Source organism: Rattus norvegicus, chromosome 5 (assembly GCF_021556685.1).
Source record: "Rattus norvegicus strain SHRSP/BbbUtx chromosome 5, alternate assembly SHRSP_T2T, whole genome shotgun sequence".
Taxonomy (NCBI): domain Eukaryota; kingdom Metazoa; phylum Chordata; class Mammalia; order Rodentia; family Muridae; genus Rattus; species Rattus norvegicus.
The window spans coordinates 11,772,696-11,799,460 of NC_141538.1; the positions used below are offsets into that span (position 1 = coordinate 11,772,696).

Consider the following 26,765-nt stretch of genomic DNA (forward strand, 5'->3'; position numbering starts at 1 on the left):
GATAGATGGCGTGAGGACAACTCTTGTGGACACGGAAGGCATGGCCGACCGCAGACTCTTTCTAGCACTCACTGTGTAACGCACTTCCTGCGCACAGAAATGGGTTACTCTGCTACGTTATCTTCACACTGCCAACAAAATAACCCATCAGAAGCTGTAATCTAGGTAAGCCCAACATTTGCATAGTCCTAGCCAGATTTGTCATCACATTTTCTAGCGAATTAGAACATGAACAAAATACACCAAACCCACTCTTTGTCCTACGACATATATCTTTCACCGCTCTGAAAATCATAATGGTTTCCTTTAGATACAACAACAAAGAAGAAATATGGAACCTAAACAAAAAGGCAATTTTCAAAAAGTTAAAAAAAAACACCAAAAAACCATACTTGCTCCTTGACAAGAGATCTTTTTAATTTCAGATTATTAAGTTGTTTTCTTATGGTGCAAAAGGAGAAGCATAAAATAAGGCGCATATATACGCTTGTTAACCAATTGTAATTGTGTTTTCCTTGCATATAGATCAGCTTTAAGCATAACTTATGTGGATGCATAATTCTATCTACATTCCTGAATTTCACTGTAGTACAGAAAACGTAGCTCTTCTGTTTCTTTTGGAAAAGCCCCATTACAAGGAAATCTTACAAATGACATTTTGTTGCTGGGTGACAGTTCAGCTGCTCAATTCAATAAGCTTGCCCACTACTGACAAAGTATGCTATATTTTGAAAAACAATTTTAGGGGTTGGGGATTTAGCTCAGTGGTAGAGCACTTGCCTAGCAAGCGTAAGGCCCTGGGTTCGGTCCCCAGCTCCGAAAAAAAAGAAAAATTTTAAACGGAAGAGCGAAACAGTAGGCATCAGGAGTTCTATGGGTAGGGAGAGGCTTCAGTCGCTTTCTAATGGGGGCTGTGGTAATGAATGTCCATCAGTCCCACCAAAAGTCCTGGGTTCTCACACTGGCTGCTCCTCCTCCAGCCTCAGGATCAGAGAAATGCTGTGTTCCCTCAACTTTGCCTTTCTAGTGCTCAGCAGTGGCAGCTCTTCTTTGCTTCCTCAAATATAGCTAACTTCCCATGGCTTAGCTCAATGAAGATCTTTAGAAGGAGGATGAATAGCGTTCAGTGGGTGTTTTCCAAATGCCATTATAAAGAGTGTGGGGGTGCACTCCTGTTGTCTGAGCACTTGGGAAGTAGCCAGGAGGCAGGAGGACTCTAGCAAGTTTGAGTCTAGACTAGGCTTTGTATCCAGACTGTCTCTAAAAGAACCCCACCAAAACCACACACACACACACACACACACACACACACACACACTCATACACACACACACACACACACACACACACACACACACACACACACTACGAGAAACAAATGAACAGAAAAGCAAAGTTCTTTAGCACAGAGGTTCACACATTCTTCAGAGCAACAATGCTAATTGTTTGTTTTGGCATAGGTTTTTCGCCATAAATATACCCAAAAAAGACATTTTTCTCTATAATTCTTCGTACTGTTCAGTTTTTCAATTAGAAACTTAGCCAGAGAGTCCATGGTCGAGGAAGAAAGAATTTCATGCCCTTAGGTCTTCCTGTGGATCTGAACATGAACTCACATCAGTCCCAGTGGTAACCAGGAGATTTGGAGTTTTTAAACATTTTATTTATTTTGTTCTATGTGTGAATGAGTGCGTGCACTGCAGTGCCCTTGAGAGCCAGAAGAGGGTGTCCGATCACTCTGGGACTGGAGTAACAGCTGGTTGTGAGTTGGTGCTCCGTCCTCTGCAGGAACAGCCAGTGCTTTTAACCACTGAGGTACCTCTCCAGCTTTAATTTGGACTTAACATTAACCCTAACCCCAACCCTAATATAATACCTGCATTGTGGAGTTCTCACTGTAGAAACTCTCTCTCTCTCTCTGGGAACTAGGAATATAACTGTGGCAGAGTACTTTCCTAATACAAAAGGTCCTTGGTTTATCTCATTACAAGAAGGAAAGTAGGGCGCACACCCTTAATCCCAGCACTCAGGAGGCAGAAGCGGGTAGATCTTGGGTTTGAGACCAGCCTGGTCTACAAGGTGAGTTCCAGAACAGCCAGGACCACACAGAGAAGACCTGTCTTGGGAAACGAGAACCAAAGCAAGCAAGCAAGCAAAGGGAAGGAAAGAGTCTCCGGCTTCTGGCAGTTCTCTCCACAAGTTCCATCATCTCTCTTCAGAGGTTAAAGCTCCTTAGATATGCTCCAAGATATTCGTTCTACTAACATTCTCTATTTCAGTAACTTCCTAGAACCTCCGATTTTAAATTATTTGGGGATAATTCAGCACACAAGATTCACTCTCTTTACAGAATATATCAGCCATATCTTCTCATGTGCTTTCTAAATGTCCTACAAAGATTTCCATGCCTAGACAAGTAACTCTTATAATCAAACCACAATTTTGGTGTGTGTGTGTGTGTGTGTGTGTGTAGAGAAAGACACACACACACACACACACACACACACACACACACACACGCACACACACACACACAGAGAGAGAGAGAGAGAGAGAGAAAGGGAGGGAGATTCTCCATGGAGTTTATAGGTATTTCCACTCACTTCGAGCAGCAGATAGATGGGTCTGTCCCCTAGCGCCTTCCTTAAGAATCTGGTCTGGCTTTAATTTTACAGGTCTTCAAAACCGTAATTGTCACGGCCTCCTCAGTTCAACTCTCAAGAGAAATTAATTGACAGCGTAGAGCTCCAAGTGGCTGGCATGTGAAAGACACCGAGCTATACAATTTCACATCTAATCAAGAAAGATGGGGATCAGAGTTGGCCTATTGTCTCTCTGAATCTGTTTCTGGCTGGAATCCAGCTGGCTCTGAGCTGCCCTGGAGAGTGATGTGGGCAGAAGATGGAAAACTGTTTGAGGTAGACAATCAGTGTCTGTGAGAGTATCTTCTATGTTGTCAGAAGATGCCCGGGGTAGCAGCGGATTTGCGCTGATTAGTGTCCTGAAAGTCTTAATGACCAAGTGTAATTTCTAGCCCAGTTTCCTCTGACCACTCTAACTGTAATGAGGGTCTGGAGCACGGAAGGACATATGATCTCCAAGCCATGCTTAACAACACAGGCTTAAACCTCACCCCAGTCACAGAGTCTAATCACCCAAGGATAAGGAAGCAAAATCTGTGAGGAATGGCAATAATGCAGATTTGTGCATAACCAAGGGCTGAAATGATGACAACCTTTTAAGGGGAAAGAGAGCACACAGGAAAGAAGATTGATGGCTGGAACGGGTTGGTTAAGAAAGTTTCATTGAGGTATAGGGGTGAGTACCAGGGTTGGGGTGCAGGAATCTTTCTCATCAAACCAAGATGGGTGGGCGAGCTATGGTCTGTGGAATCCTTTCGGGAGTCAGGCTCAGTCCAGAATGCAGTGTGAGCAACTGGTTTATCACTGAGGTAAGGTGTAAGCTCAGGATGCCTGAGACCAGTTTCATCAAGAGGCTAAAAGTTCATGGAGGGAGGGTGGGGTAGGGAGACGTGAAGGGGTGTGGATGTCCATAAGGGAAGCTGTAAAAACTGCTAATGAGCTGACCTCAAGTAGATGACATGAAAGAAAGACCCATCCAAGAGAGGTCGCAAGCTTAGTGGAGACCAGAGAGGGTTTGGAACTCAATTCAGAAACTTAAACGCTGCAGACTGTTCCCGTCCCTCTATCGTCTACCGAGTTAGTTGCAAGGTTATCTTTATTTTGTTTGATTTGAGACAGTCTCGCCACATAGGTCCTATCTGGCCTGGAACTTACTGTGCAGACCAGGCAGCCTTGAACTTTCCAGTCCCTACCTCCCAAGTGTGAGATTGCCGACATGGGCCATTCTGTCCGCTCAACAGTTTATCCCTGCAGGCTTAAGGAGAGAGAAGGGCTTGTCAATGAAAGAGAAAAGAAACTGATCTAGATGGAGAATGGAAACAAAGGCAAAGAAACAGCGAGTTCCTTAAAGACTATCAGTTTGCTCCTAATCTCGCTATTGGCTGCAGCCCCGGGTTCCCACTGTTTCTGAGGTTTCCCACAGCACCGCCTGCTTCTTTTTCTGTGCGGTGACCACTGCAGTTATCAGCGCGTTGTCTTGAGAAGTTATCAAGGAAACAACAAAACGTGCATTTTAGTTTACTATTTGCTCGCTGGGAAATATAATTCACAGGAACCAAAGAGGCAGCCAGGGTTCAGCTATTCTACCGTCCCATGCTTCTGCTCCTGATTCACTTGTAGACTGAACTAGACTGGTAGTGGAATATTAATAGATATTCCTGGAGCAAAAACAGTTGTTAAACATGTTTTTTGGTACTCGTGTGTGTGTGTGTGTGTGTGTGTGTGTGTGTGTGTGTGTGTGTGCGCGCGCGCGCGCGCGCGCGCGCGCACACGCGCGCACGCACTCGCAAATGCATGTAAAGTCCAGATTACAGTCTTGAGTGTCCTTCCTCAGGTACCATCCACCTTGGTTTTGGGGACAGGCCCTCTCATTGGCCTGGAGTTCAGTGAGTAGGCCGAGCTAGTTGGTTCAGCCAATGAAATCCAGGGACATAGCTGTTTCTGCCTCTCCGGTTTACAAGCACAGGCAGCCACCTGAGGTTTCCTTCCCTCTTTCTTTCTTTCTTTCTTTCTTTCTTTCTTTCTTTCTTTCTTTCTTTCTTTCTTTCTTTCTTTCTTTCTTTCTTTCTTTCTTTCTTTCTTTCCTTCCTTCCTTCCTTCCTTCTTTCTTTCTTTCTTTTTTTCTTTATTTATTTTAATGTGGATTCTGGGGGCTGAACTTTATACTTGGCAAAGCAAACACTTACAGTTGAGCTACCTCCCCGGCCCAACATTAAAGCTTTCCTGTTTATTTTTTCTCTGTTTTCTGTCCTTGTATCTGTGTCAAGAAAGTGAGTCTATGACAAAATGTGTTTTGACTGCATGGGTATTCTTTTTCCTTCTACTTCATTGCTTCCCTTTCTTTTATTAAGAACTCTGAACTTCTCCAATTCATGAAGCCTTTGTGATGCCAAGACAGGCCTGGACACTTAACCTGCGGAAACACATCTGAGAATTGGAATTTGACATGGAGCTTTGGAGAGAATTGGATGAGGCTCTGCACACCTGTCATCCTGGCCCTTCTGGGAAGAAGGCAGGAGCGTCTAAAGTTCAGGATCATCCCTGGCTGTACAGTGAGGTCGTGGCCACCCTGAGTTACGTAAGATCCTGTTTCAATGTAAGTTCCTGAATAGTAGCTCCTGTTCCTTGACCTCACTGAAGAACCTTCCTTCACGGACATTATCCTACTGAGCTAGGTGGGTGCGGGAGGAAACTGGAAGCTATGCAGCCCAGCCCCATGCTTTGTTGCATGTGATCGCTCTCAATCCGACTTCAGAGTCTGGGTATTAGGTCTTCCTTCCTTGTGCTGATGTCTCATCAGCCCAGTTATCAGCCATTAATGGTTTTCAAATATAAACTGGCTCGTGTCAATCATTCCCTCATGCCCGGCAACTCCGAGTGAGAAATAGATTACAGGTTCTGAGACTCTAGTTGGCTGACCTCCCGGAGGAACCAAAGTAGCTGCTTCAGAGTACTCAGCTGCATATTATAATCCGAGCCAAAGTCCTCATTAATAACTTGACTGGAACCCAGGTCCCTGTGGAGGAACCAAAATGCTGTCTAGTCTTCATGGTCATTGCTATTTCCACACATTTTCATGGACTAGAAAATGCATTTTAAGGGCTGGAGAATGGCTTGGCTGTTAAGAGTACATACCGCTCTTTCAGATGGCCACCCTTCAGTTCAGCGCACCATTACGGGCTGACAGTCACCTGTAACCCCAGCGCCAGGAAATCTGGTGCCCCCTCTGTCCTCCAATGGGCACCTGCAAATGCCTGTACAAGCCTGCACACTTATGCGAGCACACATAATTACAAAGAAAATAAGTTTTTAGAGAAATATATTTTGATTGCGAATCATGCCGGTTCAAGCTCCATGTTCCTTTGGTGACAGTGCCCCCCCAGGATAAAGTTCGAGGGGCTGAAATGACTGACATGCTCATCCTCTTTAAAGGAAACAATACCTACGCCTGGAAACCACCTACTGCATTAGGCTGCTGCTCCCCTAAGGACCGCTTCCTCTGTTGTAGAGAGGCAATTACAGGATTGAAATAAAATTAATAAAATGAGGTAGCCATACTTCTGAGGACCTAGAAATGGGAGATGGAAGAATTCAGGGCCAGGCTTCGGTGCAAAGAAACTTCCAGCCCATCCCGGAACCTTTCCCAAATCTTAAAATCCAGAACTATGCCGAATGTTAATTACCTTGATTGCATCATTGCATAGTGTAAATATGTGTCAAATGTCACACTCGACTCCACAAATTTGTCCAATTACCATGCACCAATTAACATTTTTTGGTAGGGAAGAAAGGAGTCTGTGAGAGTATATCATTTGTACAACATGTCATTTATACATTCTGTAAGAGGCTATCAATCAAGCTCTTCCACGGAAAATCTGAAGGTTTATGAGCAGAAGCAACTTAAATATTTCATCTCTTTTGCCTCTAGACTCTCTTTAAATTTTACATTCCTTTCCACCAGCATTATCTTAGTTGAAAGAAGAGAATTATGGATGTTTTGCAGAAGTAGTTTGGTGTTCTGACTTGAAACTTCATTACGTTCCCAAACTCAGAAATACCAGAATTCTACTTGGCCAATCAATAATGCCCTTTCCTTCCTCCCCCTCTCCTCCCCTCCCCTCCTCTCCCGTCTCCCGTCTCCCCTTTTGCTCCTTGCCCCTCTTCTTTCTAATCTTAGAAAAGATTCTTTTGAGTCTAAGAGGAAATGTCTTAGTTCTGAAAACATGAGTTGGATTCCTGTTTCATATCTATCAATGATCAGAGTTAGATTTTGTCAGTTTGAACTCTACTGGAATTAATTTACATTCACATAGTTTAAGTATTTATTTTTGTAAGTATAAAATTTTGTCTTCATGAACATAAGTAGACCGCATGTATGCAGTGCCCAGGGAGGCTAGATAGGGCATCGGCTCCCTGGAACCTGGAGTTGTAGACAGTTGTAAACTGCCATGTAGGTGCTAGGAACTGAACCTGGGACCTTTGGAAGAGAAGGCTGCCCCCCCCTCACCCTCCTTCCCTCCCTCTGGCCCTTTCTCTCTATGTCTGTCTGTCTGTGTTCGGGGTGTGTATGTGGGTGTGTATCTGTGTGTGTATCTGTGTATGTGTGTGTATCTGTGTGTGTATGTATCTGTGTGTATCTGTGTGTGTGTGTCTGTGTATGTGTATCTCTGTGTGTGTATGTGTGTATCTGTGTGTGTATCTGTGTGTGTATGTGTATCTGTGTGTATCTGTGTGTATGTGTATCTGTGTGTATCTGTGTGTGTATATCTCTGTGTGTGTATCTGTGTATCTGTGTGTGTGTCTGTATATCTGTGTGTATGTGTATCTGTGTGTATGTGTATCTCTGTGTGTGTGTATCTGTGTGTATCTGTGTGTGTATCTGTGTATCTCTGTGTGTGTATCTGTGTGTCTGTGTGTGTATCTGTGTGTGTGTATCTGTGTGTGTATCTGTGTGCATGTGTATCTGTGTGTGTGTGTGTATCTGTGTGTCTGTGTGTGTGTCTGTGTGTGTCTGTGTGTGTTATCTGTGTGTATGTGTATCTGTGTGTGTGTCTGTGTATGTGTATCTCTGTGTGTGTATGTGTGTATCTGTGTGTGTATTTGTGTGTGTATCTGTGTGTATGTGTGTATCTGTGTGTATGTGTATATCTGTGTGTGTATCTGTGTGTTTCTGTGTATCTGTGTATCTGTGTGTGTGTGTGTGTGTATCTGTGTGTATGTGTGTATATCTGTGTGTATGTGTATCTGTGTGTGTATCTCTGTGTGTGTATATCTGTGTGTATCTGTGTATCTGTGTGTGTGTCTGTGTGTGTATCTGTGTGTATCTCTGTGTGTGTATCTGTGTGTATGTATCTGTGTGTGTATCTGTGTGTGTCTGTGTGTCTGTGTCTGTGTATCTGTGTGTATGTGTATCTGTGTGTGTGTATCTGTGTGTCTGTGTGTGTATCTGTGTGTGTGTGTGTGTATCTGTGTGTGTGTGTGTGTGTGTGTGGTGGCTGCAGGGAGGCATCCATAAGTGATCAATTGCCGAGCCATCTCATAATTCTGTGTTTACAGATTTTACCCATATTTCCACTGTGAAGTTATTTCAAATGTGGTTTGGATGAAACAAACCTCTACCACATAATAACCTCTAAAAACACTGTTGCTTCAGACACACCAGAAGAGGGCATCAGATTCCATGATGGATGGTTGTGAGCCACCATGTGGTTGCTGGGAATTGAACTCAGGACATCTGGAAGAGCAGTCAATGCTCTTAATCTCTGAACCATCTCTCCAGCCCCCTTCTTTTTAAACTTTTAATTGTTTTATGTGTTATAGGAGTTCCACCTGCATGTATGTATGTATGTATATGTTCATGCCTGGCATCACGGAAAACAGAAGAGGCATGAATCTGCTAGATCTGGAGTTACATGTGGTTGCGGGTACTGGGACTCCACCCCCAGTCTCTTGAAGATCAGAAAGTGCTCTTAACCACCAAGCCATATCTCCCCCAACCCCTTTCAAATGCATTTTATTAGGAGTGTGTGTGTGCTTGTGCTTGTGCGTCACAACGCTCTGCAGAGGGTGAGGAAAGCCGCCCAAGTGGTTCTCTCCTTCCACCACGTGGGCTCTCAGGACAGAACACAAATTGCCTTTGCCTAGTGAGCCATCTCCCCTGACCCATCTCTCCTTTTTAAAGTGTTGGTTTAAACGGCAACACCAGCATCTCTGCCCTATGTATCAAGAGTCTGGAATCTGGCGATCTGGTGATTTTAATAGGACCTGACACATTTGTAGATGTGCTCAGAGTGCTCTGAGGGCCAGCCATAACTGCCTCTTCTCTTTCCTCTCTTCCTTTTCTCCATCACTGCTTCTGTTTTCCTTCCCTTTCACTTTGACGGAGAGTCCATTTATGGTGCAAATAGGCAAATACAAGTACTGAAGAAGGGCAGGTGTTTGACGAACAATTCTCTTCCACACCCAGTGAGAGGGAAACACAGACCTTTGTGCAGCTACAGTATATCACGATGTGCGATGGTCATTTCACATGTTAAAGACAGGGAAACTGAGGAAAAGAGAAGGTGGGTAAATTTTCCCCTAGATGGCAGTTCCGAAATCTTGGACCTGAATCATATTCTGATCCATCTGCACATGTCTATATTCAGCCAACTTCATATTAGCTCTCCAACAGAGGGCCCTATTGGCACCCCTTTTATTTAATTAGCAGTAATAACAGATACTTTCCCACAAAATTCTCTGCACTGCTATGGTGTGTGTGTGTCTGTGTGTGTGTGTGTGTGTATGTGTGTGTGTGCGTGTGTGTGTGCATGTGTGTATGTGTGTGTCTGCGTGTGTGTGTTTGTGTATGTGCATGTGTATGTGTGCATGTGTGTGTGCGTGCGTGTGTGTGTGTGTGCATGTGTGTGTGCGTGTGTGTGTGTGCATGTGTGTATGTGTGTGTCTGCGTGTGTGTTTGTGTATGTGCATGTGTATGTGTGCATGTGTGTGTATGTGTGTGTGCATGTGTGTGTGTGCATGTGTGTGTGCGTGTGTGTGTGTGCATATGTGTATGTGTGTGTCTGCGTGTGTGTGTTTGTGTATGTGCATGTGTATGTGTGCATGTGTGTATGTGTGTGTGCATGTGTGTGTGCGTGTGTGTGTGTGCATGTGTGTATGTGTGTGTCTGCGTGTGTGTGTTTGTGTATGTGCGTGTGTGCGTGTGTACGTGTGTGTGTGTGATTGTGTATGTGTGTGTCTGCGTGTGTGTGTGTATGTGCGTGTGCGTGTGTGCATGTGTGTATGTGTGTGTCTGCGCGTGTGTGTTTGTGTATGTGCATGTGTATGTGTGCATGTGTGTGTGCGTGCGCGCGCGCGTTTGTGTGTGAGCCAAAGCTTTGCTTTCTTGCTAATGTCCCTTTTGGTTCCTGTTCATTTAGGAGGTTCAGCACAGCTCTTCGTTACAACACAGAAGCCTCAACTAGAAAGTGGACTCTGCTCTGGTTCCTGGTGAACTCACTCCTAAATTCCCGTAATAAATGCAGAGATACAGAGAAAAGAATTGGTAATTTGTGGGAATCCTGGGATGTGCCAAATAGAAAATAGTACATGTCCTTTACTACATCTGTCATTTTGCAAACACCTCCTTTCCTTTGGCTAGTATAAAGCTCTCAGGAGGGAAATGCAGAACAGGATTTGTGGGGTCTCTCCTTCTGGGATGTGCTTCCTGTAAAATGAATGCTGAATTTACCCAAATTTTGGGATGCTGCCTAGTCCTTCTGTCCTCCGGGACGCTCTTTGTGCTCACTAGATGACTGCTTGTTGGCAGGTGAAGGTTAAGGTATGCTACACAGGCAGGAAGCCTGTTTAAGAAACATGCTGTGTCGTAGAAAGGTAAAGGAGTGCTAAGCCATATTTGTGGGACACATTTTGAAGACAATAGTCACAGGGTCACACTTGTAAAGGATCATCAAAATGGACACAGTCTGAATCCAAATAACCCTTCCTCTAGCTCGTGGGATTCTTCTGAAGCTCACACCTCAGGATCTCACAACTACAGTTTGTATATCAGGGGAAGATTGGGCCCATGGTAACGTAAGAATTGGCTAAAGCTTAAAGCACAAGAAATAAAACAAAAGTAAAGCTACTCATAAGGTGAGGAAAATATCAGGGCTGATCTCTCTGATTTCAAAATATATACTATTAGTTTTATTTCTGTTTATAGTGTAAGAGGATGTCTCTTAGTCTGGGCATGCAATGCCCAGAGAGGCCAGAAGAGGGCATTAAGTCCCCGGAACTGGAGTTAAAGGGAGCTGCAACCGCTGTCTAGGGGTTGGGACCCAGGCACTCTGTCAGAGCAGGAAGGGCTTTTACTCACTGGATTATCTCTAGAACCTTCAAATTATCTATAATTAGGCCCTTAGCTGTTGAGTCTCAATCTTAAAATACACAGTTCTCTTTAGAAAGCTCCTTAAAACCCCAAGGTCACTGCAACCTCAGAAAACTCAGTATGTAGCCTAGGCTAGCCTTTGGAACGTGTAGTAATCTAAGTGCTTCAGCCTCCCAAGGGTGTGCTCAGGGAGAATCTTTCCTTTAAATTTATTATTGTGCATGCGCTGGCATGTGCACGAGTGTGCTGTCATAGAACAGTCTTTGAGAATTGGTTTTCTCCTACTTTTACGTGGGCTGGTGTGGCAAATGCTTTACCCACTGAGCCACCTCAGGACAGCCTTCTTTATTTAAACAAGAGCCACCTGGCTCTTGGCGGTTCCCAGGTTCCTCCTGGTTCTGACTATTAACCTCATGTTGGAATTTGTACAACATGAATCTACAGACACATTTTCGGGAGACTCTACCTTTGACAATGAAGACTCCTCACCCAGACACATGATGTCTGAACGGACCTGTCTCAACCAACCAATTTCTGAACCCACTGCAGCGAGACAGAGGTGTGTTGCTCTGTCCCTTAGATCCGCATTTTAGAAACATGGAAATTGTTTCCTATGTTGGCACTTGCGTTGTTAAAAACAAACAAAAACAGAAACAGAAAAGATATTACAGTGGATGTTGACAGTGGGAGCCCATATCTCTCTTATCCCAGAGCCTGAGAGGTGGAAACCAGAAGATCCTGAGTTTCGGGGCAACCTGGGCTACACGATAAAATCGTCTCAAGGGAAACCAAAACCAGGCGAGGTTTTCACTTTGAAAATAGAACCTTTTATAAATTAGTAAGACCTTGGTACATTATTAATTGGGAGTTCAGAAGCCACATATTTTAAGGGCTTGGCTGCTGCAATTGAAAATGTAGCCAGGCAATTAAGAGTCCATGCTTTTTCAAAGTTCTAAAGTCTGAAGGGGAAGGGGTCTGCAGGGCAGAGTCTCTAGTTTTTAGTGGGGCGGGATGTGTTGGGGGCGACGTTTTTTGATTCTCCCTTTTTCCTGGTCCACTGCATGGCAGCCCAGGTGATCAGAGTGGGAAGAAGACCCTTTGACCTTTCCAGCTCCTGAAAATGGGTGAAACGGCCAGTGTCCTTCCACAAAGGTTATGTGAGAGAACGTCTCGTTCAGTTGTACTTCCTGAAAAGAGGTACCAATGGAAGATTCCAGTTCCCTGGTAGATATGGAGTTTGGCAGCAAGCGAGGGACTCAGGCCGACTGCATTAGTTTTGTGCTAAACTTGTTTTAGAGGTAATGATCCCTTCTCTCTCTTGCCTAGCTATATGTTGTGTTTCTTAACCAATTACTTCTGGAAGTCTGACCTAAATCCTTTGTTTCTTTGGTCTGGTTTGATATGTGTGTGTGTGTGTGTGTGTGTGTGTGTGTGTATGAGTGTATGAGTGTATGAGTGTATGAGTGTATGAGTGTATATTTTGTGTGTGTGTGTAAGAGTGTGTGTGTATGAGTGTATATTTTGTGTGTGTGTTTGTGTGAATGTGAGTGTGTGTATATGTGACTCTGTGTGTGTGTGTGTGTGTGTGTGTGCGTGCGTGGTCTGCCTGTATGTTTGTAAATCACTTGCTTGCTTGAATGCCTGCAGAAGTCAGAGTATAGCCCTGGATTCCCTAAAACTGGAGCTATAGATGGTATGAGCCACCGTGTACATACAGAAAAGTTGAATCTGGATCCTCTGACAGCAGCTAGTGCTTTTAACTCCTGAACCGTTTCTTAAACCCTCTTGGTTCCTTTCTAGATTGTGTGCCGGAGGAGGAGAAGGGATCTTGGAGGATGGTCCACTTTGGCTGTCCCTGCTCTTTCTTATCCTTAGTGCTGAACTCAGGACCTGGCTCCTCCAAGCAGCATGCACTGGCTCAGTGCGGACCTCAGAGATTCATCAACGCAGTTACTTCAAATCCCTCCCAGCCCAAACTACCTTTTCCCTTAACGTCCCCTCCCGTCTCCACTTCTCTTGCCTTTGGAAATGCTCACTGAGCAGAGCAGGACGAGACCGAAGGACCAGTGAGGAGACAGAGGCGGCTCCTTCCTACATGGTGGGTGTAGACCTTGAGTGCACCCGTCCACCTCCCATGGTTACTAATCATCCAACAGTAGATCTACTGTGATGTATTCTGTAGACGAGATGTTTTGTTCACAACATTCTAAAGTGAATACCTGTGTGTCCATCTTATAGACACTTAACCGCTGTTCGTTCCCTGTTCAAGGCTGCATAGACAAGCAATATCATCTCTGGATTAGAACACGGGCTTGGACTACCCAGATCTACAGCCACAGTTGCTATTTTAAGTGATCGGGGCAGAGTAATCAAGGGATGTTGAAATAAATGGGGATTTTTTTTTGCCTAACAATCTTGACTTGGGACAATAATTTCACATTTTGACTAAAAGTGATGCCTCCCCTAAGGGCTCCTAAAATAAAACCAATTGAGTTTCGTGCCTGTTCCTCCTTTATAATGAATGGATGAGGAGGAAGCACTAAACGTTGGCTCATGGCTCTGAAGGGGATTACTAGAAAGTGCCTTAAGCGTCTGAGCGTGTCTGTGAGTTGGTGAACACACATTGTGTCCTCTGTGGAGAAGAATGTAAAACAGGCTAGTCCCTGTCACCTTACCTGAGGAGCATCAAGATAAAATAAGCAAACCACCAAAGCAGGATATAAAATAAAGCAAGTGTGCTAGGTACAGTGGGTACTAACTCGCTAAGGGCCAGCATCAAGAGACGGAAGGCTGCCATCAGTGGGAGTGGTTGGTGGCCTTTGGGAGAATGTAAGATCAAGTTCAAACTCTGAATGCTAAGTAGATGTGGGTGACTGAAATGATCCTTTTCATACATAGGCTTGTGAATGTAGAGCCAGAAAGAACCACGTGGCCTTAGTGTATAGCTCAGTGGAGAACACTTGCTCAGCACAGAGGCTCTGGGTTCCATTCCTAGGCCCCTAGATGAGCAACATACATGAAATGAGCTCACCACTCAAGCAAGTTGCAAAGGATCAGGATGAAGAAATTCAGAAGGTGTGGACACTGACCTGGTCGCTGTCCTTGCAAGCAAAACACAGCTTTTGCCCTTGTGGGATGGGTGGGAATATGACTGAAAAAAAATCAGTGGGGCCAGCATATGAAGGTACAATTCAGTGGAGGAATACGTAGCTCTCTGTGCCTGAGGCCTCAGTTGCCAGCATATTCACAGAGAGAAATGGAGACAAAGAGGACCGGTTAGGAGACTGTTGCGACAGCTCACTTGTGAGAGAATCATTGCATTGGGGCAGTAGCTGCAGGCCAGATGTGGAAGATATATTAAAGGAAGGACTCTTAGGATTTGATGACAGATTGGCTGTAGGGAGGAGGGAGGAGGGAAGAGGCTGAGAGGGAAGTTCACAGGCTTTCCCCTTCCTCCCCAACACTGTGAGCATGAATTGAAAATAGTTTTAAACAGGAATCATTTTCCGGCACTATTTCCTGCAAGATACCTTCTTTCCACTTTTTTTCCCATGGATCTTACATAAAGGTGAGTTAATCGTATGGTCTCATACTTCATTTCAGACAAGAGCCTCTTTGTCCCAATGTCAATAATGACAAAAATAGGAATATTTAGAGCAGTTTATAAAGCTGAAATCCCCTTAAATTCATTCTGGCTATGCATGGTTTCGCATGCAGAAAAAAAAAAGACCAGATGTCCTGACTGGACCCATTAGGTGGCCTGATTCACATGGCGAAGGTTGGGGCTATCCAATACTATACAGGACTCAGCACAGGAAATTCTCCTTTGGACGGGAAAGAGCAGAACGTTCAAATCCCAAACCTTATTCTATGCACAGGGAGTTAGGAAAAGAGAAGTGTCACACTTACCACTTGGCTGAACCGTGACAATAGAAAGGCTACAACAATCTGTCTCATGGCCCATTAAGTTCTCCAGACGGAAACAGAATACAGACACTCATTTTAGTATCTCGATGGAGGTCCCCATCCAATCCACAAAGACCCTAATTAATGAATTCCAGCAAGCCCCTCCATCATAAAAAGTGAATTCTGTAACTTTCATGAATCAAGCTTTCCATCCATCTCTCAGAAATTTCAACTTAATTCAAATCTGGGTAGAAGGGCACAACTACACAACACGCAGAACCTCACCCCACTCAGGTTATTGCCCTAAGGGACTCCTGTGTGTCCTACAGCTGTGATAATACTAATAGGAATTCCTCGTGTTAGCACATAGTGCTGTCAGGAAGAGACCAAATGTCACACTGAGGGATGTAGAAGTCACCACAAATAAGTCAATGTTCGCCATCTGGACTGGGTAGATCCAGATTTTGACAAGAAATGGAGATTGCGCACAGGGCATTGTCCTTTAAGTTAGCACTTTCTGTTCAGTGAGTTATTTTACATTGCTTTGTTAGGGAGCCGGAACCGAAGCGTGTGTCTTCCAGGTATGAACTCCTATGTTCCAGCACTGTGTCTGGTTAACGCCCTGCTGCCTTGGACAGGTGGTTCTTTGGGGTGGGAAAAGAGAAGTCTTCCATATTATCTGCTTCCCGACCAGCCAGCTTGATGCTCAGTCTCCAGGCAGAGGCTCATGGGGCCCCTGAGACTTTGTATTCATAAGCAGAAGCTCGTCCTTGCCCTTGTTAGAATACCATTGTGGGACCTCTCCTTGGGTGAAAGCCAGCCCAACAACGGGGCTCTACCTTGTCATGAAATAATGCTACACGGGTACCAAAATGGCCTGGTCAGTAAGCTCTGAACCTGCTCCTTGCTGTAAGGAGCACTGATGCTGATACGATGGGAGGTATTTGTCTCCCTTTCCCTATTCACATTTGAAACCTCAGTTCCATAGCAAAACTAATAAGGAATGAATGGAATTCCAAACGGCTTCAGCTCATGAACTAGGTCCTATTACCCTTTGGTTATGTAATATTGGGGCTCAGATAGCGCTCAGAATCACTGTGGGGCAATGCTCTTCACTGAAGATGTTCAGACCTTGACTGCAGGACATCCGGACAACAGACACCTCAGCACTGTACTGGGATACTGGTTTTGTCTTAACTTTTGTTTTTAAGATGGTTTTTTTAAAAATCAGTTCTATGATTACAAAAATATGAGACTGAAACCAAACGTTAGAGACCTCAAGTCAAATCACAGCGTCCCTGGCGTCTCTGCCTATCACATAGCTCCTACCTGCAGTGCTCTGTACAAAAATCTGTCACCTGCAAGTGTAAGGACCAGGTTGCATTGCTCTACCCAATTTCCCAATCCCTGTAGGACAAGAGTAGGTTTCTCAGGGAGCAAGTCAGTCTCTGAGTGCAGTGAAAATAGTAGCCCAGACTCACCCATCCTGCTCAAACACTTGAAAAAATAAAAATACCCTTTCAGTCCCTCAGAAAATAAGGCACCAATTTGAAAGGCTCTTTTTTTTTTAATGACACAAGATGTAGCATGTAATGTCCCTTGTTATATTCCATTCAATTAAATCCTGGTGGGTGATTTTGGCAGAGCAGTTAGCCGCACATCAGATGACAACTCACTTACTGTTGCTGGGCACCCGGATGACCATTAATTTCCAATGACTAATTTGTAATTAAAATCTTTTTGTTTATTTGTTTATAGGCAGAGCTGAACATCTATTTACATTTAATTAACATTGTTTAAAGCCTATAAACGCATCGACTTCAATGGTCCATCCCAGATAGGCTCCTTCAGTTTTTCCTCACTTGTAAAACTCACACACAGATCTGCAAGTGAATTACATCCATCTGCTCCCTCTGCAGCGGCACTGGGCTACGTTAGAGAGCGACTTCCTCCTACCTCCCTATTTGCTTTGCTTCCAGTTCTGAGCATTTGGGTTTCAGAGCCGACCCAAAGGCTGCACCGACGGTAGCCAGCCCCAACCAGACTTAGTTTCCAAAAATGATTAAAAACCCATTTGGGCTCCATCCCAAATCGACCCAATCTACCTTGCACAAATTCGGTTAACAAAGCGTTTCCGACTCTGTCGGCTGACCATAGACCCTAAGAATCTTTCCTTTTTGAGAAGGGGAACGCAACAGCTTCAAAGTGAACTCTTTAATGGTGAGAGCTAAAACAAACGCTTTCTTGGCCTTGCCCATCCTTGATGAGCAATCCGCACCTACTTTTTTGCGACTATAACGGGGACCTCATGGCACCCAGGCTCCCAAAGACAGTTTCTTCGTTACACCTTCCAAAGCAACGTCCGAGAAGCGTTAGCGCTACAAAGATAGCCGAGCCGGAGCTATGAGCACTGTTATCTGTCAGCCGTACAATAGCAGCATTGATGGAACGGCGAGGACCGGCTTTGACAAGTGTGCTGGGCTAGCATTACATTCCAAACTACGGCGAGAGAGAGGGAGAGAGCGAGAAAGAGAGAGAGGGAGAGGGAGGGGATAGGAGAGGAGAGAGGGAGAGAGGAGGAAGGGGGGAGAGAGAGAGAGAGAGAGAGAGAGAGAGAGAGAGAGAGAGAGAGAGAGAGAGAGAGAGAGAGAGAGAGAATTGATTTGGTGTCTTTTACTTTACCTGAAAACACAGCGTTTCTTGTGGCTGCTGCAAATGAATTCCTCCTCCTCTTCCCCAAAGCCAAGTACTTGGATTTTGCCTGCAACTCTCACTTGGAGAAGACCACACAGCTCCAGCAGGGCAGCCTTCCTTCTCTTAATCCCCACTCGAATGTGATGACACACGCTAACCCCAACCATCTGTTGAAACACGTCCTCAAGCACTCAGCACAGTGCTGTGTCAAGACAGGCTGCCCAATCCAATTGCTGGGACTGAGAGTCTCGCACCGATTGGAGGCGGAGGGCTGGGCAGGGACGGGGAGGTCGGAGAACTCCCCAGCCAAGTAACCTGAGATTTTCGGAGAGAAAGGACTGCTACAAAAAGAGGAGTGGGAGGTGCGGCGGGGAAGGTAGAGCGGATGAATTATTCTGGTGGCCAGTTGTGCCTTACTTTTCACAAGTCTCTGTGCTCCTCGGTGGGTGGAGGGGGTTCTCGGTGGGATGCCCAGGAACACTAAAAATCTTTTACAGCCCGTCTATTGAGGGCAATGTCCTCAGCCAGCCGCTCCCCCCATCACTCCACGGGAGATAAAAGATTCTTCTTGTCATGCTGATAAAGTGTTAAATGTGGGAGTAGTTTGCACTGAAATGTGACATCTACATTTTGAAATCTAAACTCCTACCTCCCTTTGATTGGGGGCGGCAGCCTCCAACATTCCTGGAAGGGCTTGGGGGGTGGTGTCGCAGCTTTGAGCCGAAACTTCTTTTTCTCCCTGGGCTCTTCACGTGTCTCTCCGGCTAAGCAGAGATGGCCAATGAAAACCATTTCGCTCTACTTCTCCAAAGCAGCTCACGCTTTCCCAGATAAAGCTGGCTTTTAATCACTTCCTACATCCACAGCCGTCTCTGGACCACAGCTCCTGGAACTAGAAGGCTACACTCTGCCAGCAATTATTTTTATTGGTTTCTAGTTAATTGTGCTTATAACATCCACGTAGCCCGAGCATCTCATTAACTATTTTGCCTTGAAGTGTTTTCAATTTGGGGGTGTTTAATACATCCTTCTTGTGTACTTTTTTTTCTCAAAAGGTAGTTTCTCTGAAAATTGTTCTTATAAAAGTAATTACATTGATAACCTGACTCAGAAAAGTATTACATTTGTTACAGATAAGACGATTTTGAGAAATAAATTCCTTACTTAAAAAAAATCTTATCCTTTCAAAAATTCCATCAGACATTCAAGGAATTTGGATAATCTTAAAGAGTAAAGAGGAATTTTAAATACCACCTACTGCCTAGCTGTGCCTGTTGGAGGCTAACATTTAAATATTACACCTTTTGAGCTTTGTGGTGAGAAAACCGATCACTTATGGGAGTGGGGGAGGGGATGGGAGGAAGGTTTAGAAGTCCAGATTACAAATAGGTAGCTGATATTTGGCGTATCCATGTCATAAAAAGATTTTTTTTTCAGTAAGAAGCCACATTGGCTGATTGGCTCTCTCTGCTTCACCTGTTTCTGTGATGTTATATATCACTTTCTCCCGATGCAAGTTTACAAAGCACAGAGAGGAGGAAAGGAGAGCTTGCTGGAGTGATATCTCCCCTACTGTGTCCTCAGGAAAAAGGAAGGGGAGGCGGGTGGGGAGGTGGGAGTTCTGACTTCATTTGCTTATTATCTTCCCAGAGTGATTATAAGGTGTCCGCTTTACAATGTATCACAAACTCACTAAGCTACCCAGGACTCCAGGCACCCACATCCACATACATAAGCAACACAGACATTGTCAACAGTGCAATTGGCAGGACAGGCCCAACGCTTCCCTGGGGCACCGTAAAATTTTAATAGTGCCAATTACTGTCGGGCAATTTTATTCCGTCTTGTTTTTGGAGGAGTGGGTGATAGTTAATTCAGCCAGACCTCAGGCTGGAAATCTGGACTGCCTCAACGGCATAGAAGCAAAGACCCGGGAGACATTATTAAGTCAGTTTGCAATCTCTTAAACTGTAAGTTGAGTTACAAAAGTAAAACTTAAGAAACCGTCAAGGTGTTAAATCAATATGTTTCATCCATCCTGGGCTTGCAACCTCCCTTCCAGGAGACATTTCCCAAGGGGTCCTGTCTCTGACTTACGTTATTGTTTGAGACGCTTTTCAACGCGAACTTTTCATTCTACATTCCACTATAGAGCTTTTCATTAGATTTTGGCGATTCCGTCTCTTTTCTTGATTTTTTTTCCAGCTATTTATCCCATTTAATACTTGTTTTAAGTAAAAAGTTCAAGGCTGCTGTAGATGCTGGCCCATGCTTGTTCTGTGTCCCTTTGTAGTGGCGGGCTGTGATACCTTTCAGGTGGACAGTAAAACTAATCACAAGGATGCGTTTTTTTCTTGTTTTGAAATGTTTTTGTTAGGGGAAATCAGCTCAACCCCAACCCTGAGTCTGGGGCTGCAGGCTGAGGTCCTGGCTCCCTTGTCTCTGCAGCCTGCCTGCCTGCCCGGCGCAGTGCCTGTTTAGAAGAATTTTCCATTACTTCCCTCGCTTTCTCCTTGCCGTCTGCAAACAGTTTATTTTTTTTAAGGGGAATAAAAAGTGAAATTGATTCTGCCTTGAAAGATCTAAACTTAAAATACATTGTGTTTTAAGATGATATCGAGCACTGTAAAGTCAGAAGGAAGAGGATGGGGGAGCTCCGTGCAGAACGAATTGCTTCATCCTGGAAACTGAGGCAGGACGCTCCTAAAATGGAAGATTAATAGGTAACGGTGATATTGAGGAACAGCCTCTCCTATTCTGTTCCCACAGTTAAAACGTCCCTTTACTTATTAGCTCCAATTAGTTTCCATGGTAACCGACCAGCCCTTGTAAACCCGGCACTCCAAGCTTCACTCATCTTTGTCTAGACCGGGCTCTCCACCCTTCTTCCTCCACAGATGGTAGTTTAGACGAGTCTGTATCTATAGCCATATCACACACACACACACACACACACACACACACACACACACACACACACACACACACACACACACGCAACTGGCACATGAGGGCCCACACTCACGTTTTTGCTAACACAATGGTGGCCAAGGGAGAAGGGAAGTGGCTTTTAATCCCCCAGCTCCAGCGAGCGCATCTGCTGCTGCATTAATGTTGGCCTCTCTTGGTTATTGTTTCTTCCCCTTCTTGTTCCATTATCAGCTGTTTGCTGCTCATAATTTCCTTTCAGAGAAGCCAATACAGTAAAATAAAAACCTCATTAAACAGAAACACCTATCAGAAAGCCCTACGCCACCCCGTTTTATTGAAAGAACCATTAAAGTGAACAAGAAAAACCACTTGTTTGTCCTGCTTGAGAAAAAGAGAACAAAGCCAGCATCAAAGTTTACCAATGGGAGGGGAGGGGACTGGAGAGGGGAGGGGAGAGGAGGGGAAGGAGGAGAGGGACTGGAGAGGGGAGGGGAGAGGAGGGGAAGAAGGGGAGAGAGGGGAGGGGGCAGAGCCTGGTATGAGGATTTGGGTCACACAGAGCATCCTGTGTCTTTTCCCCTGATGATGCCACTTGGCCAAGAACACTGACCCAGTGATCAGGGAGGCTGAGAGAGATGTCCCAGGTGTGGAGGAAGGTGACATCTGCAGAGCAGCTCAGCTCTGAGAGAGTGCTACAAGTGAGCTATGCAGCTAAAAGATCCGGATGTGCGATGGACCTGGGCAGGTTGGTGTCAGACAAGGAGAAGGAAAAGACCTCCCAACAGTGCTTCCGATTGTGAGAACTCAGCAAGCCACAACATTCCTAGTTTATGCTTGCTTATCTTCTTTAGACACAGCTCAGTTAAAAATGAACTTAACTTTGTATTAAGGGATATGGAGAGATGGCTCAGCAGTTAGGAGCACTTGCTGCTCTCGCAGTACCCCTACAGTGGTTTTCAACCTCACAAAGCTCTAGTTTCAGGGACTATGATTCCTCCTTCTGACCCCCACCAGCACCAGACACATATGTGGCACACTTACATAGACACAGGCAAATCATTCATGGACATAAAATTATATGAATAAAATAATTAGTAGACTAAAAAATAATTTTTAAAAACATTATTTTATGATTTGTCTTTCTGTGTGTATGTGTGTGTGTGTGAGAGAGAGAGAGAGAGAGAGAGAGAGAGAGAGTATTTGTGCTTGAGTGCCTAAGAGTATGAAAGTCAGAGGACAACTTTGTAGAGTACATTCTATACTTCCTTTTCCAGGAGTCAGACTCAGGTCATCAGCTTACATAGCGAGTACCTTACTTGTTCTTGCCAGCTTCAAGGTCAATTTTAACTTAGTGTTTTTCTATGGATAATCATTTTTCTAGAGTTAGAGAAACAGTTTAGCAGCCTGGCTTTTGTACTGGCCATGTTTAATATTGTGACGACCAGAGTGGAAGTTTTATATTTCTCCCTGTCCCAACATTTTTTCTGACACTGGTTTTGACATAAAAAGAATAATTAGAAAAAAATATAAAAAAAAGAGAATAATTAGGAATGTGAAGTGGGGAGATGTCTTAGTGAGCAAAGTGCTTGGTATGCAAACATGGGAACCTGGTATGGTAGTTTAAATGACATGGCCCCCAAACGCTCATATCTTTGAATATTTGCTAGAACTGTTTGGGAAGGATTAGGAGGTGTGGCCTTGTCAAAGATTGGTGTGTTGCTAGGGGCCATCTATGAGGTTTCAAAAGACTCATGCCACTCCTAGTGTTTCTCTCTGCCTCCCACTTGTGGGTCAAGATGAAAGCTCGCAGTTGTTCCTGCCTTGACTATGCTCTGCCGTCATTGCTTCTAACTCTCTGAAACCCTAAGCCACGAATTACACGAATTACACCCATCTTTTTGCCTTGGTTATGGTGTTTTATCACAGTACTAGAAAAGTAACTAAAACACCTGGGTTTGATCTTCCAGAACCCATATAAAAACTGTTGGACCCTGTAGAAAACACTTGTAATCCCAGCACTGGGAAGGGACTGCAGGGGACTCTCTGGGGTTCCCTGGTCTGTCAGTCTAGCAAAATTAGTGAGCTTTGGTTGCAGCGAGAGTCCTATCTTTAAAAAAGAATGAGAGAAAGGAAGAAAGGGAGGAAGGAAGGAAGGAAGGAAGGAAGAGAGAAAGAAAGAAAGAGAGAAAGAAAGAAAGAAAGAAAGAAGGAAGAAAGAAAGAGAAAAACATCTGCGGAAGATATCCAGGGTCAATGTCTGGCCTCCATATGTACATAAATACACAAGAATAATCAGAAATAAAATGTTCCCAAATCTAAAGTAATCTCTTCTCTTTCTCTTCTACACCCTCCCCCTACTTCTGTATTTCTGGACATCAAATCCAGGCTTCAGCATTCTGGGAGCATGGTCTAACAGTGAGCTACACCCCAAATATGGCATCTGGGAACCGGGACAAGGTAAGTGTGAGTGGAGGCTAGCCTGGAATACATACAAATATCAGGGCAGTCTGGGATATATCCTGTTTCAAAATAAGAACCAAACAGAGCATGGGGTTGGCTCCTAAGAGCCCCTGTAATTTGAGTGTCAGAAGCAGAAACACAGTGCGTACCTTACACTGAGGAAATCTTTGCTTTGCTGAAAGCACTCCTGAAAATGTGTGTGTTAAGCAAATGGCAGAGACACGTAAAGTCTCATGCCACTAGAAACATGTATAACAACTAGCCCATTGATATCATAATGTGTCCACAGACACACTTTACGTCTTGCAACTAGATTAGCCTACAGTTCTAAATCACGCAAGACTGCACAACCCTGGGACTTCCTGCATCCACCTCAGCTTAACTTTACTGCCCTTTCCACAGTATGAGGAGAGGACATGGTTGCTTACCATATGAATACATGTGCTGCGAGACCAGCATTGGACTCAGATTTGCAGCGGCTGTAAGGTTTCCTCTTGCTAGATCATCCTCAAGCCAGGGGGAGTTGTCACATCAAACGGTGAGGTTTCTGTCTTTGTTTTCCAAGTCAGGATCTTTCTATGTAGCCTTGACTGGCTTGGAACTTGTTCTGTAGAGCAAGCTGGTCTAGAACTCACAGATCCCTCTGCCTCTGCTGGGATTAAAGGCGTATACTACCATGTCTGGATACAGAGAAGGGTTTTATCAATGAAGCAAAGCTTCTCCGCCAGCACAACCTTAAATAGACTGAAAAGTGTGTGTAGATAAACTTTAAATTATTGGACGAGGGTGAGGTGGAAGTGGAGAACAACTTAGGGAAGAGTGACCCACATATGGGATAATTTAGTCCAAAATGGTGGATTTCATAGAATTATGACAATACAACCCTAAATGTCTTAGAAATCAATTCAAAATCCATTTCACAGAAAGTGGTTATCTTCGGGTTTTACTATTTTGAACAGACACTATGACCAAGGCAAGTCTTATAAAGGACATTTAATTGGGGATGGCTTATCAGTTCAGAGGATCAGTCCAGTATCCATCAAGGTGGGAACATGGGAGCATCCAGGCAGGCATGGTGCAGGAGGAGTTGAGAGGTCTACGTCTTCATCTGAAGGCTGCTAGCAGAAAACTGCCTTATGGGCAGCTAGGATGAGAGTATTTAAGCCCAATTCCACTGTGACACACCCGCTACCAAAAGGCCACACCTCTTAATAGCGCTACTCCCTGGGCCAAGCATATACAAACCGCCACAGTAGTGTTGGGGCCCTGGGCTTCAGTTCCCATTAAAGCAGAGTATTAGATGTGTGAGAGGAAACAAATGGGACTTTAGCAATAGGATCCCGAGGTTTGATTGCACTGACTTGCAGGTATAGTTGTGGGTAAACGGAACAAAACATACGCTAAGTCTGGAAAGTCGGGTTGTCATCTTTGCTTTATAATATATTTATTTCCTAATCAATGCCAGTAATGTGGATGAAAGCAGACAAATGGGCCATGGGTTTGACCTAGTATCAGAGGCCAACCATTGTGAGCTGCCAGATTCCATCTCAGCAGACTGGGACAGGGAGAAACCTGGGTGCAGCCGTGGGCATTGGTCGATGTCTGGAATACGTAGTAGGAGCTTTTTGGAAGGGAAGGGACAGTAGACAAAAACACACCCCACAACGGCATAAAGGCAGTCTCTGAGCCATGGATAGAACACTAATGATCTTCAAGAATTAATCTATTAACTCACACATTTCTCTCTAAAAAGCAAGGCACAAAATTCAAAACTGCAAATATTCCCTTGCAATAATTATGTTTTACTGTGGCTGTATTACATTACTGAAGGAGTCAATGTGAATTCAAATGCACAGAGTATTTTCAGTTATGTGGTATTTCTTCTGTAAGCTATCAGCGTGTCGGAGTGATTCAGATGTATGGGTTATGTAGGTGAGGACAAGAGAGCTTTGTTTCACGATTACTGGGCAAAGTGGTATTTTCTTATGGCCAGCCATGCTTTACCATAAAAAGTGGGGCAGAGCCTAAGAGACCTCATCTTGCCTTACTTTCATGTGCACTTTTCATATATGGGTTTAGAGGTTTGGGGCTATATCAGGGAGATAGATGTTACACAGACGGTTTTGAAGCAATAGGCATCTGATCCTGGGCTACAACGATTCCTTCTCTGGGTCACACGGCAACTCGAATGTAGGGCAAGAATATGCCCCAGTTTCTTGCTTAATGGCTGAGAAATTTAAGAAGGTTTGCAGCTTTTCATCCAGGGACACATATACAAAAATGAAGAGTTCACGGCTTGCCTGAAAGATTTAAAATATGGAGCTGAGCTTCATATGAGGAGAAAAATAGAAAACGATAGTCCAGCCAATAACCGTTCAAGCAATACAGCCGAGAGGACAGAGAACTGGACACACAGGGCAAGAAGAGTAAAACAGGACATGCCTGTGATCCGACCACAGGGGAAGTGGAGACAGGAGGGTCTGGAATTTGAGAACTGACTATGAAATGCCCTTTTCATAGGCCTCCAAACCAATTAACGTCCAGGTCGTATCAGTGTGCAGAAGAGACACTAATTTGTCCTCTGCATCTCTTTTTTTCAGACACAGCACACATGTGTTACGTGGTAAGTCATTGTGTGTGGGGGGGCAGGGGAGGGAGGAGGCAGAAGGAAGAGAGGGGGGTGTAGGGAGAGGGAGAGAGGGAGGAAGAGAGAGGGGTGGGGAAGGAGGGGAGAATGGAGGGAGGGTAGGAAAGAGAGAGAGAGAGTTTTGAGGGAGTTTGAGGCAGTATCTCCTGTAACCTGCAAGTCTCTATGTACCAGAGGATAGCCTTGAACTCATCCTCTACATCCCAAGTGCTGGAATGACTACAAGGTGCTACCACTGGGGCAACAAATTAAGTCATATAAGAATTTTCAGTACCTATCTTATAGAACATGTAGACTCTATTTCTAGCACCACAGCAGGGCCCCATCTGCCTGAGATTAGATAGCATTGGAAATCACTTACCTGCTGAGAACACAGCCCTTGGACAGTGGACTTGGTAGTTTGGCCTACCTGCTCTTCTCACCCCAAGAGTGGAAGTTTGGGAATTAGGACGTAGGATTCAGTTGGTGGAGTGTTTGCCGCTGTCTAGAACAGAGCCTGTTTTTAAAAACCTGAAACTTAAAAATACATATAAAAGGAAAATAATGTGTCTTGCACTCACCAGTATTGGAAAGTGAACATTCCAGAAGTTTGTGAGAAGCGGATGGAAAACCGCTGCCCACACAAACTTGCTAATTATGATGGTCTTCACGATGAACACAGAGCTTACAGACGCAAAAAATTGCCCCTGACTATGACTATTTAGTGGTTCTAAATTTTCTTTATTGTTGTTATTTTATTTTATTTTTTAGTTGTTCTTTTCAACAAGTGACAGTGTTTGGCTGTTTTGTGAATCCATAGGCTAAATAAAAATTTAGATTTCTATTAGATTCATTTGAAAAGATATTCAACAAATCTGTTGTTGACTTACTCATAGGAAAGTTATCCTTAGTCATTCACAATAGGCCATGAAAAAAGAACCCTCTGTAAAATAATAAAAAACGGATTCTTTCCTCTCGATAGTTATTCAATGTCTTGGCTTATTCTTTTGACAGCCACAGCTTTTTCTCCCCATCGGCTAAGTTCCCTGGTGAATCTGCAGAAAGGACAGTCACAATATTTTTGCATTTAAAGGCAAATTTGTCAAGTATTTTCCGACAAATCTCTCTTTAAAAAAGA

The 26,765-nt window shown here is 44.3% G+C and overlaps 1 protein-coding gene and 1 long non-coding RNA gene across 6 annotated transcripts in view; one reads left to right on the forward strand and one right to left on the reverse strand.

The window, feature by feature from the left end:
* Sulf1 (sulfatase 1) overlaps window positions 1-17,779 on the reverse strand; it is a 162,076-nt gene extending 144,297 nt beyond the window's left edge. For 4 of the 5 annotated variants that reach the window (XM_087660223.1, XM_087660226.1, XM_087660221.1 and 1 more), the window contains exon 1: window positions 17,599-17,779. The gene's annotated coding sequence lies outside the window, so the exon portion shown is untranslated. 5 annotated transcript variants of the gene reach the window in all.
* Window positions 2,992-10,178, forward strand: LOC148005626 (uncharacterized). The gene is made up of 3 exons (XR_015620615.1): window positions 2,992-3,318; window positions 4,994-5,238; window positions 10,061-10,178. It is a non-coding gene; the product is annotated as an uncharacterized LOC148005626 (long non-coding RNA).
* Window positions 17,780-26,765: the final 8,986 nt, after the last annotated feature.